We start from the raw sequence: 9,724 nt of genomic DNA, 5'->3' as shown, positions 1-9,724 counted from the left end.
ACAATTAAGAATAAGTATCCCCTACCATTACTTACCTCTGTTTTTGAACCCGTACGTGAAGCCACTGTATTCACTAAACTGGATCTTAGAAATGCATATCATTTAGTCAGGATCCGCCAGGGGGATGAGTGGAAGACCGCTTTTAAGACCCCATTCGGACATTTTGAGTACCTGGTAATGCCTTTCGGACTCTGCAATGCTCCTGCTGTGTTCCAGGCACTTGTGAATGATGTACTAAGGGACTTTCTGAACATTTTTGTTTTTGTTTATTTAGATGATATCCTGATCTATTCTTGCAACTTGGAGGAGCATCGACAACACGTCCGTCAGGTTTTACAGAGGCTCTTAGAAAATCACCTATTCGTGAAAGCAGAGAAGTGCGAGTTTCACGAGTCTTCTTTGCCCTTCCTGGGCTTCATCCTCGAGGGTGGACAGATGCGTTCGGACCCTGAGAAGGTGAAGGCAGTTTTGGAGTGGCTGGTTCTTGATTCCCGGAAACAGTTGCAGAGGTTCCTGGGCTTCGCCAATTTTTACCGACGTTTAATCCGCAGCTACAGCCAAACTGTGTCAGCTCTCATCGCTCTAACTTCCACCAAGATTTGTTTTCAATGGACACCAGCAGCTGACCAGGCCATCCACGCCTTCAAGGAGAGATTCGCCCAAGTACCCATTCTGGTCCAACCGGATCCTTCCAGACAGTTTTTGCTGGAGGTCGACGCTTCTGATACTAGGGTGGGGGCAGTGCTCTCGCAGCACTCCAGTGATGATGGCAAGCTACATTCTTGTGGGTTCTTCTCGCGCCGTCTGGGTAGCTCTGAACGAAATTATGATGTTGGAGACAGTTGGTCCCTTTTCTTTTCATGGTTTAACTTGTCCATTTCTTTCAGACCTGGTGCTAAGAACATTAAGCTTAACGCCCTTTCTCGGCTGTATTCACCTGACAATTCAGAAAAGGAGCCCGAACCCATTGTTCCTCCCCATTGGTCTATAGGAGGGGTGTCCTGGGAGATCGAGGACTTAGTAGCCCAGGCCCAGCACACTGAGCAGGATCCTGGAACAGGTCCTGCCAATCTAACTTATGTTCCTACTGTTGTAAGGGCACGAGTAATCCAATGGTTCCACACCGCCAAGTTTTCTGCTCACCCCGGTGTTAGTCGAACTATTGCCTTAATCAGGAGGCGTTTTTGGTGGCCTTCCTTGCACCGGGATGTGAAGGACTGGGTACTGGCCTGCCCTGATTGTGCCAGAAACAAGTGCAGTAGTCAACCACCCTCCAGTTTGCTCCAACCCCTGTCTGTTCTTAAGCACCCCTGGTCACACATTGCTCTGGACTTTGTATCTGGGTTGCCGTTGTTGCGCGGCATAACTTATTATGACTGTTATTGATCGTTTTTCTAAAGCTAGTCACCTGATCCCTTTAAGAAAATTTCCCTTGGCCTTCCAAACAGCTCAGTTAAGCATGTTTTCAGGTTGCACGGCATCCCACTAGACATTCTGTCAGACAGTGGACCTCAGTTTGTATCACAAGTTTGGAAGCAGTTTTGTTCCTCTTTCGGAGCTAAACTATCATTAACTTCTGGCCACCACCCTCAGTCTAACGGTCAGGTTGAGAGACTGAACCAACTACTCGAGTCCTCACTTAGATGTGTTACCTCAGCAAACCCATTAGACTGGGGTGCACATTTGCCTTGGATTGAATACACGATTAATTCCCAGGTTTCTTCTGCTACCGATATTTCCCCATTTGAAGCCTCTGTTGGTTACCAGCCCCCCTTGTTTGCGGCGGACGAACGGGACATCGCCGTTGCCTCCGTGCGACACCACATGCGTTGGTGTAGAAGGGTGTGGAGATCTGCCATAGCAGCACTTCACCGTACTGCTAACCAAAACAAGAGGGTTGCGGACCGTAGGAGGCGCCCCGCTCCAGCGTACCAACCTGGTCAGAAGGTTTGGTTGTCCTCCCGGGACATACCGCTTAAGTCTATGTCTAAGAAACTGTCCCCCCATTTCATTGGCCCCTATGTAATCAAGTCCCTTGTTGGTCCCTCTGCTGTACGTCTTTGTTTGCCCTCCTCTCTACGTGTCCATCCCACTTTTCATGTGTCCCAAGTTAAGCCTGTCCTAGTTCACAGTTCTTTTTGACTTTTTGCTGACCTGCTTCTGTCTTCTTGTATCCCAGATCGAGGCTACCTGGATACTACCCAGGATGGATCGCCGCCTTGCTTTGTTAAAGCATATTTTTGGAGTACCTTTGCTTCACAGAAGCCAAGGCATTATTGTCCTGCTGGACTACCTTGCTGGCTGCCGCCAAGTGCTTCCTGCCTCACACTGATTCCACAGAACCTGTCCACCCTCCACCGCTCTCAAGCGACCCAGCTCCGGCACCGTACTACCACTCGTTATTGCACACTCCTGGTTTGGAAGCCTTCGTACTCACCGCACTGTGTACTCTTTCTGGTCAGTCTGAATCCCTCTCCTGAGAACTCACCCAGCCTAGTAAAGAAATGCTTATTCATTAATCCATTCTTAGTTTTACTCCTACTTACTGCTCGCTTCTTCTTTACAGCCTACCCCTCCATGTACCAGAGCGCCCAGTATTCCTGTATTCAATAAACTCATTACAAACTTTCCTGTTTCTCCTGAGCATTTCCTGCACATGGGTCAAGTCGGTTTACAAAACTATGACAGTTTTATCCTTGTGCCACACTATTTTGTAGGTTTCCATTTTTAGTATTAAAGAACTCTGCACTTCTGTCCTTCTAAAACCCTACATCTATGACACAAACACATTTGTAATAATTCCAAAATAATTCAAACCATTTAGCTTTGTCGATTAGAAAGAGGAATGTCTGACTATAACAAAACATTCCCTGCAGTCTGGTACTGGAAATGAGTGTCTGGCTGACCTGAAGAAAAACTAAGACATTAAGAAATGTCACGTATGCAAGCATACTATAATGCCACAAGTGAAATGACCCACTGAGAATGATTATGTGACAAAGGCACTAAACTGCAGACAGAGCCAGGATGGAATGTGTAGAATTAAGCTTTCACAGGTTCAGCTGTTTCAAGAACACAACCGAGCAAGGAAATTGGACTAACAGGAACGATGTTAAATTGGAAGATTTAACAAAAACCCTGCTGGACTGAAAAACTTGAATTGCATCAATTTAGTAATAACATGAGTATGTGTGCTTAATAAGTTTTTGTTCAAATGTTAAAAGCCGGTTAAAAGTGAAATAAATGTGTTTCTCTGTGGTCCCTATGGTTCCTCCATGGCAATAATTTGAAGCACTGGTAAAATGCAGCTTCCCGTTTATGTTTGGAATATCTAAGGTTTGACTGCACCCAGTCAAGCATTGTTTCATCTCATTGGATTCTATGTATCTGCACTGCTTTAATGGCAAGTGACAGGAGAATCAGTGGCATCAAATTTCTCAGCGCTTTGAATGTCACACAAAGGAAATCCACTGTGACCATGCTCAACCTTCAGGTGAAACTCACAAAGCCATTGACAGGACTCCAACAGGCAAACAAGTTCAAACCTGTTCTTTGTAATGCACCTGCCCCAGTAGTGATGCTGTCTGATCAGTTCATAGAAAATGACCTGAAAAGAGTTCATAGGAAATTCCTTTAAGAAAACAGAAGGTACAGAACATCATAAAAAACTGGTGTGCAGCTAAATGAACATAATGGCTGATCTCAGAACGCAGGGGAGAATAAAACTGAGTAGATATTGTACCCACAAGATAGAGATGGCTTTGTTATCTGAAGGTCTGTGTGCTAAGTTCATAAATCAGGGTGGAGATTAAACATGTTGATGCAGGCAGAAGTGAATGTAAAGTACATTGCTCATATGGATGATTCCAGATAAATTGTGCATGGATGATACGTCTTGCCCTCTTTACTGATGCACTCAGTGGTGGTTTCTGAGATGAGCAATACGTCTCACTGCCCAGGGTACCGATTTCTCAGGGGGCAGCAAGAGGGATTCATATTAATCTAAATTCATTTCACTGGTTGTTTGTATTTTCACGAAACTTGGGCTGAATTAAATAATCTTTAGTTCCAGATCTAAAATCCTTAGCCTGATCAAATCTGAACTGCATTATTCATATGAAGAGAGATTATTTGAAACAAATCTTAATATTTATTAAACCTTTCTGTTATGATTCTGGCACGTCTGCTCTACCCTATCTCCCTGGTTGCAATCAGCAGATTAGATGCACCTGGTGGCTGCTGCAGTGTAGTGCAATCTATGGAATGCCAAGCACCTGTGTCTTCCCTGATATATACTGACTCTGACAAGCAGACGGTGCCAGATTTTTGAAAGCCATTGTGTGAGTAGATATCCAGCGTTCCTTCCTGTCTGATCATTGTTCTTGACCTTGCCTTGCCTTTTGGATTTATGCCTCTGCCTGCTCCCTGTCGGACTATTTGGATTTTGGTTGTCGACCTTGTTTCCTGCATCTGGTTTATGCCTCTGCCTGCCCCTTGCCTGACGCCTCTTGTTCCGATCGTTGACCCTGTTTCTGTCCTTGGATTATTGAGCCAGCCTAGCCCTCGGATTATTCAGCCTGGAGTCACTTCTTACCTGTGCTGTGGGGATCACTGCCTGCTGCCCACTGAGGTTTCCCTTCTGGGTTTCAAGTTCCACGCAAGACAAAGGCAGGTTAGTGGCTTTTCTGATCCCTGCAAAATCTGGAGAGACTACAAGTCACTAATCCCTCTTTCTGCCTCAGTGATTCCTGGAAGCTGTGAGGAGTGTTACCTGTGTGACGTTTTCCTGTGGCTGAATAAACCTTTTAAACTTTCAGTACTGTGTCTGGCTGAATCTTGGGTCTGCCTTTTTCTGATTCGTAGCAGAAAAATCTGGCCAAAAATGGACCCATCGCCAGCACAACAGTGACGTACCCACGTTGATGAGACCCTTTCCTGGTTGGGTTCCGGCTTGGAGGAAACAATTTCCACATTACGTTCTGGCAATCTTGTCTTCGAGCCGCCACCGTCACATAGAAACCACGCCCAAGTAACACGGACAACAGCAGACGTAAGGGAGCCATGCCTCTCTCCGCCTGAGATGTTCAGGGGAGACTCAGACCAATGTAGAGCTTTTCTAACTCAGTGTGAAATTCATTTTGAGCTTCAGCCGTCATCCTTTCCCACTGAACGTTCCAAGGTGGCGTTTGTTATATCTCTGCTGGCAGGAAAGGCAAAACAGTGGGGAACTGCTGAATGGCATAACAGGTCTGCATCTTTATGAAACTTTTTCCAAGGAACTCATTCGAGTTTTTGACCCGGTCATTCCAAGTCGTGAGGCCGCAAGAGGATTATTGTCCCTCAAACAGGGTGATCAAGCTGTCTCAACCTATATAATTGACTTTCATTTGTTGGCTGCAGAGAGCCGTTGGAATGAGGCAGCACAAATGGATGCATTCATGAAAGGATTAAACGAAGACATCAAGGATGAGCTAGCGACCCGTGACTATCCTTCTTCCCTGAAACAACTCGAGGATTTGGCTGCTCGCATTGATATTCGGTTGGCAGAGAGAAGGAAGGAGAAGCGCCATGAGAAGGGTCGCTCATCATTAACTCAGGTTTCTGCACACCGGTATGAGAGAAGGAGTCGGTCACCTCTCACTGAGGAAAATTATAATTTTGAGCCCATGCAGCTGGGCAGAATCAAAATTACCCCTGAGGAGAAAGATCGTTGGAGAAGATTCAAGCTCTGTTTTTATTGTGGAGAGAAGGGACATTTAGTACTCAGGTGTCCACTAAAAGGACAGGCTCAGCAGAGGAAAGGAGGTCTCTACTGAGCCGAAGTCAACTATCTGCCTCCTCCTTCTTGTTTCCTGCCCATTTTCAAACCTCTTCTTTGTCTCTCCAGGAGGCCGTGTTTATTGATTCAGGAGCAGATACTGAATTCATGGATGAAGCATTTGCAAATAAGAATGGCATAAAACTTATTCCGTCAGCTGACACAAGAAACGTGCTAGCTTTGGATGGTCACAGCATGAACAATTCACATCTCAGGACGGAGGAGATTACCTTAACAGTTGGAAGTAATCATGAAGAAAATAACTTTCATGATCATTAATTCACCTGAACTTCCTGTAGTCCTAGGGGCCTCCTGGTTGCAGAAACACAACCCTCACATCGACTGGAAGAAAAAAGAAGTTCTGGGTTGGTCTAAGTCATGTTCCGCTGACTGTCTTTTGTCTGCTGCTACGGAGGTCAGTGTGGAGAATGAGGTTGAGGAGACCTATCCGGATTTATCCAAGGTACCGCAAGAATAGCATGATTTAAAGGAGGTTTTTAATAAAATCAAGGCTACAGCTCTGCCACCCCATAGACCTTATGATTGTGCTATTGATTTGCTTCCTGGCACATCACCCCCTAAAGGCAGAACCTATTCAATGTCTGGTCCAGAGCACAGGGCCATGAAGAGTTATGTTGATGAGGCATTAAAGGCAGGGCACATTCAACCCTCTTCCTCTCCTGCAGGTGCTGGTTTCTTTTTTGTTGGGAAGAAGGATGGTTCATTGAGACCATGCATTGATTATAGAGGCCTTAATGAGATAACAGTTAAAAATAGATATCCCTTACCACTCATGAACACAGCTTTTGATCAGATCCAGGGAGCCAAGATATTTTCTAAGCTGTATCTAAGGAATGCATATCATCTGGTCCGAATCAGAAAAGGAGATGAGTGGAAAACGGCTTTCAACACGCCTACGGGCCATTATGAATACAAGGTCATGCCATGTGGACTTACTAATGCTCCTGCAGTTTTTCAGTCATTGGTCAATGACGTTCTAAGAGACATGGTGGGTCAATTCGTATTTGTTTATCTTGATGACATACTGATTTATTCTCAAGATCTGGAAACCCACAGAAAACTTGCCAGAGCTGTTCTCCTGCGTCTTCTCCAAAACCAGTTGTTCGTCAAGGCAGAGAAATGCGAGTTCCACATAACTACCACTTCCTTTTTGGGCTTCATCATTTCCCCAGATCAAGTGCTTGTCGACCCCTCCAAAGTTAAGGCCGTATTGGAATGGCCTGTTCCAACTGATCGCAAGCAGCGTCAAAGATTTCTGGGCTTCGCAAACTTCTATAAGAGGTTTATTAGAAATTACAGCCTGGTTGCTACCCACCTAAACGCTCTTACCTCTTCCAAGGTGAAATTTGTATGGAATAAGGATGCAGAGAAGGCCTTCAATAGGTTAAAGGAACTCTTCTCGTCAGCTCCAGTGTTACGGTCTCCTGACCCAGAGAGACAGTTTATCGTGGAGGTGGATGCCTCAAGCACTGGGGTTGGATCTGTATTAAGCCAAAGAGGTGAGGATGATCGTGTTCACCCATGTGCCTTCTTTTCAAGGACTCTGTCACAGGCTGAGCGGAATTACGACGTGGGAGACAGAGAGTTATTGGCTGTCAAGTTGGCATTGATAGAGTGGAGACATTGGCTGGAGGGGACTAAGGAGCCGTTTATGGTGTGGACTGACCATAAGAATTTGGAGTACCTGAAATCAGCAAAACGGCTAAACCCCAGACAGGCTAGGTGGGCTCTGTTTTTCGGTCGTTTTAATTTCTCCCTGTCTTACAGGCCAGGGAGTAAAAATGGCAAACCTGACGCCCTATCCCGGATTCAAGAGCCTGAAGAATCTCAGTTTGCGGGTGAAGAGGAGTTTATCCTTCCTGAAACCGTCACGTTGTCTGTGTCCCGAGTGGAGGTGGAAAGGCAGGTCCAGGAAGCCATTAGGGATCTGCCTATCCCACCATCATGTCAACCTGACCACTGTTTTGTCCCTGAAGGCCTTGTGCCTAAGGTACTGGAGTCTTGTCTTTGCTCTCGTTTAGCTTGTCATCCTGGAATCAGCAGAACCATTCAGACAGTTCGAACTCAGTTTTGGTGGCCATCGCTGGTCAAGGATGTCAAAGACTTTGTTGCTGAATGCACTCAATGTTGTCGAGCCAAGCCTTCTCGTCGCCCCCCTGCGGGGTTGTTGCACCCTTTGTCAATTCCCCCTCGCCCATGGTCACATATTGCGATGGATTTTGTGACAGGAGTACCGGTTTCTAATGGTCACTCTGTACTACTAACCATAATTGACAGATTTTCAACAATGGTTAATCTGGTGCCGTTGGAGAAGCTTCCATCTGCAAAGGAGATGGGTGAGATATTGACCTGAGACGTTTTCAGGCTCCATGGAATTCCAAATGACATTGTTTCCGATAGAGGATCCCAATTTGTGTCACGTTTCTGGAAGGAGTTTTGTTCTTTGTTGGGCATTTCTGTTAGTCTTTCCTCAGGGTTTCATCCTCAGTCTGATGGCCAAACCGAGAGAGCCAACCAAGAAGCTGAAACCAAACTTCGTATCTTATGTGAGTCTGACCAGACCAAGTGGTCACAAAATTTGCCCTGGGTTGAATACGCCATGAACTCTATGCAATCAAGTGCCACTGGTTTGTCCCCTTTTCATGTTGTGTTTGGTTTCCAGCCACCCATGTTTTCGGTTCAGGAGAGAGAGGCTAATGTTCCGTCCGCCCACGCGGCTGCCCTAAGGTGCCAAAGAATATGGAGAAAGGCCAGGAGATCGATGATCAGAATGTCACTGGTTCTGTCAAGAACGGCCAACCGGAGACGGATCCCTGCCCCTAAATACCAGGTGGGGCAGAAAGTTTGGCTCTCCACCAAGGACCTCCCATTAAGGGTAGAATCCTGGAAATTAGCACCCCGATTTGTTGGACCTTTCCCAATCTCTAAGATCATCAACCCTGTCGCTGTACGACTGAGATTACCCAACTCCATGAGGATTCACCCCACGTTCCACGTTTCTCAGGTCAAGCCCTTCATGGAGCCCCGACTTGGTTGTTGTTTCCTGCATCTGGTTTATGCCTTTGCCTGCCCCTTGCCTGACGCCTCTTGTTCCAATCGTTGACCCTGTTTCTGTCCTTGGATTATTGAGCCAGCCTAGCCCTCGGATTATTCAGCCTGGAGTCACTTCTTACCTGTGCTGTGGAGATCACCGCCTGCTGCCCACTGAGGTTTTCCCCTCTGGGTTTCAAGTTCCACGCAAGACAAAAGCAGGTTAATGGCTTTTCTGATCCCTGCAAAATCTGGAGAGACTACAAGTCACTAATCCCTCTTTCTGCCTCAGTGATTCCTGGAAGCTGTGAGGAGTGTTACCTGTGTGACGTTTTCCTGTGGCTGAATAAACTTTTTAAACTTTCAGTACTGTGTCTGGCTGAATCTTGGGTCCGCCTTTTTCTGATTTGTAGCACTTTCTTCTATTGGTGAAAACACAGAAACGCAAGAGTTCTGTATCAGAACAATCTTAATTGAGTCTCTCCCCAGAGTCAATGCTTTGTAGGTTGTTGTTCCGTTTGCAGCTGTAAGTGATAACATTTCAAAGGGATTTCTTCCAGTCTTCTTGCTAGTCTTACATAAATCCAGATTTGTGGAGTTCATGGCAACAGATTTTCTGTCAACAGATTCACACAGCTATTCAAATCAGATCTCAAAAGTTAACACAGTGTCCCCTTATCTAAACAATTTGAAGAACAGTGGATAAACAAAGTCACTGATGTCTATCAGCCTGGAAGAGGGAAAGAAAGCCAGTTCTACGGCTTTAGGACTCAAACAAAGTGAAACACATATGGAGAAAACATGTAACTAGAGTGAACATTCCCAGAGTGGTTGGCCAACCAAAACTATTCTAAG

Source organism: Girardinichthys multiradiatus, chromosome 6 (genome assembly GCF_021462225.1).
Source record: "Girardinichthys multiradiatus isolate DD_20200921_A chromosome 6, DD_fGirMul_XY1, whole genome shotgun sequence".
Classification (NCBI taxonomy): domain Eukaryota; kingdom Metazoa; phylum Chordata; class Actinopteri; order Cyprinodontiformes; family Goodeidae; genus Girardinichthys; species Girardinichthys multiradiatus.
Note: the sequence above shows the minus strand (reverse complement) of the source record.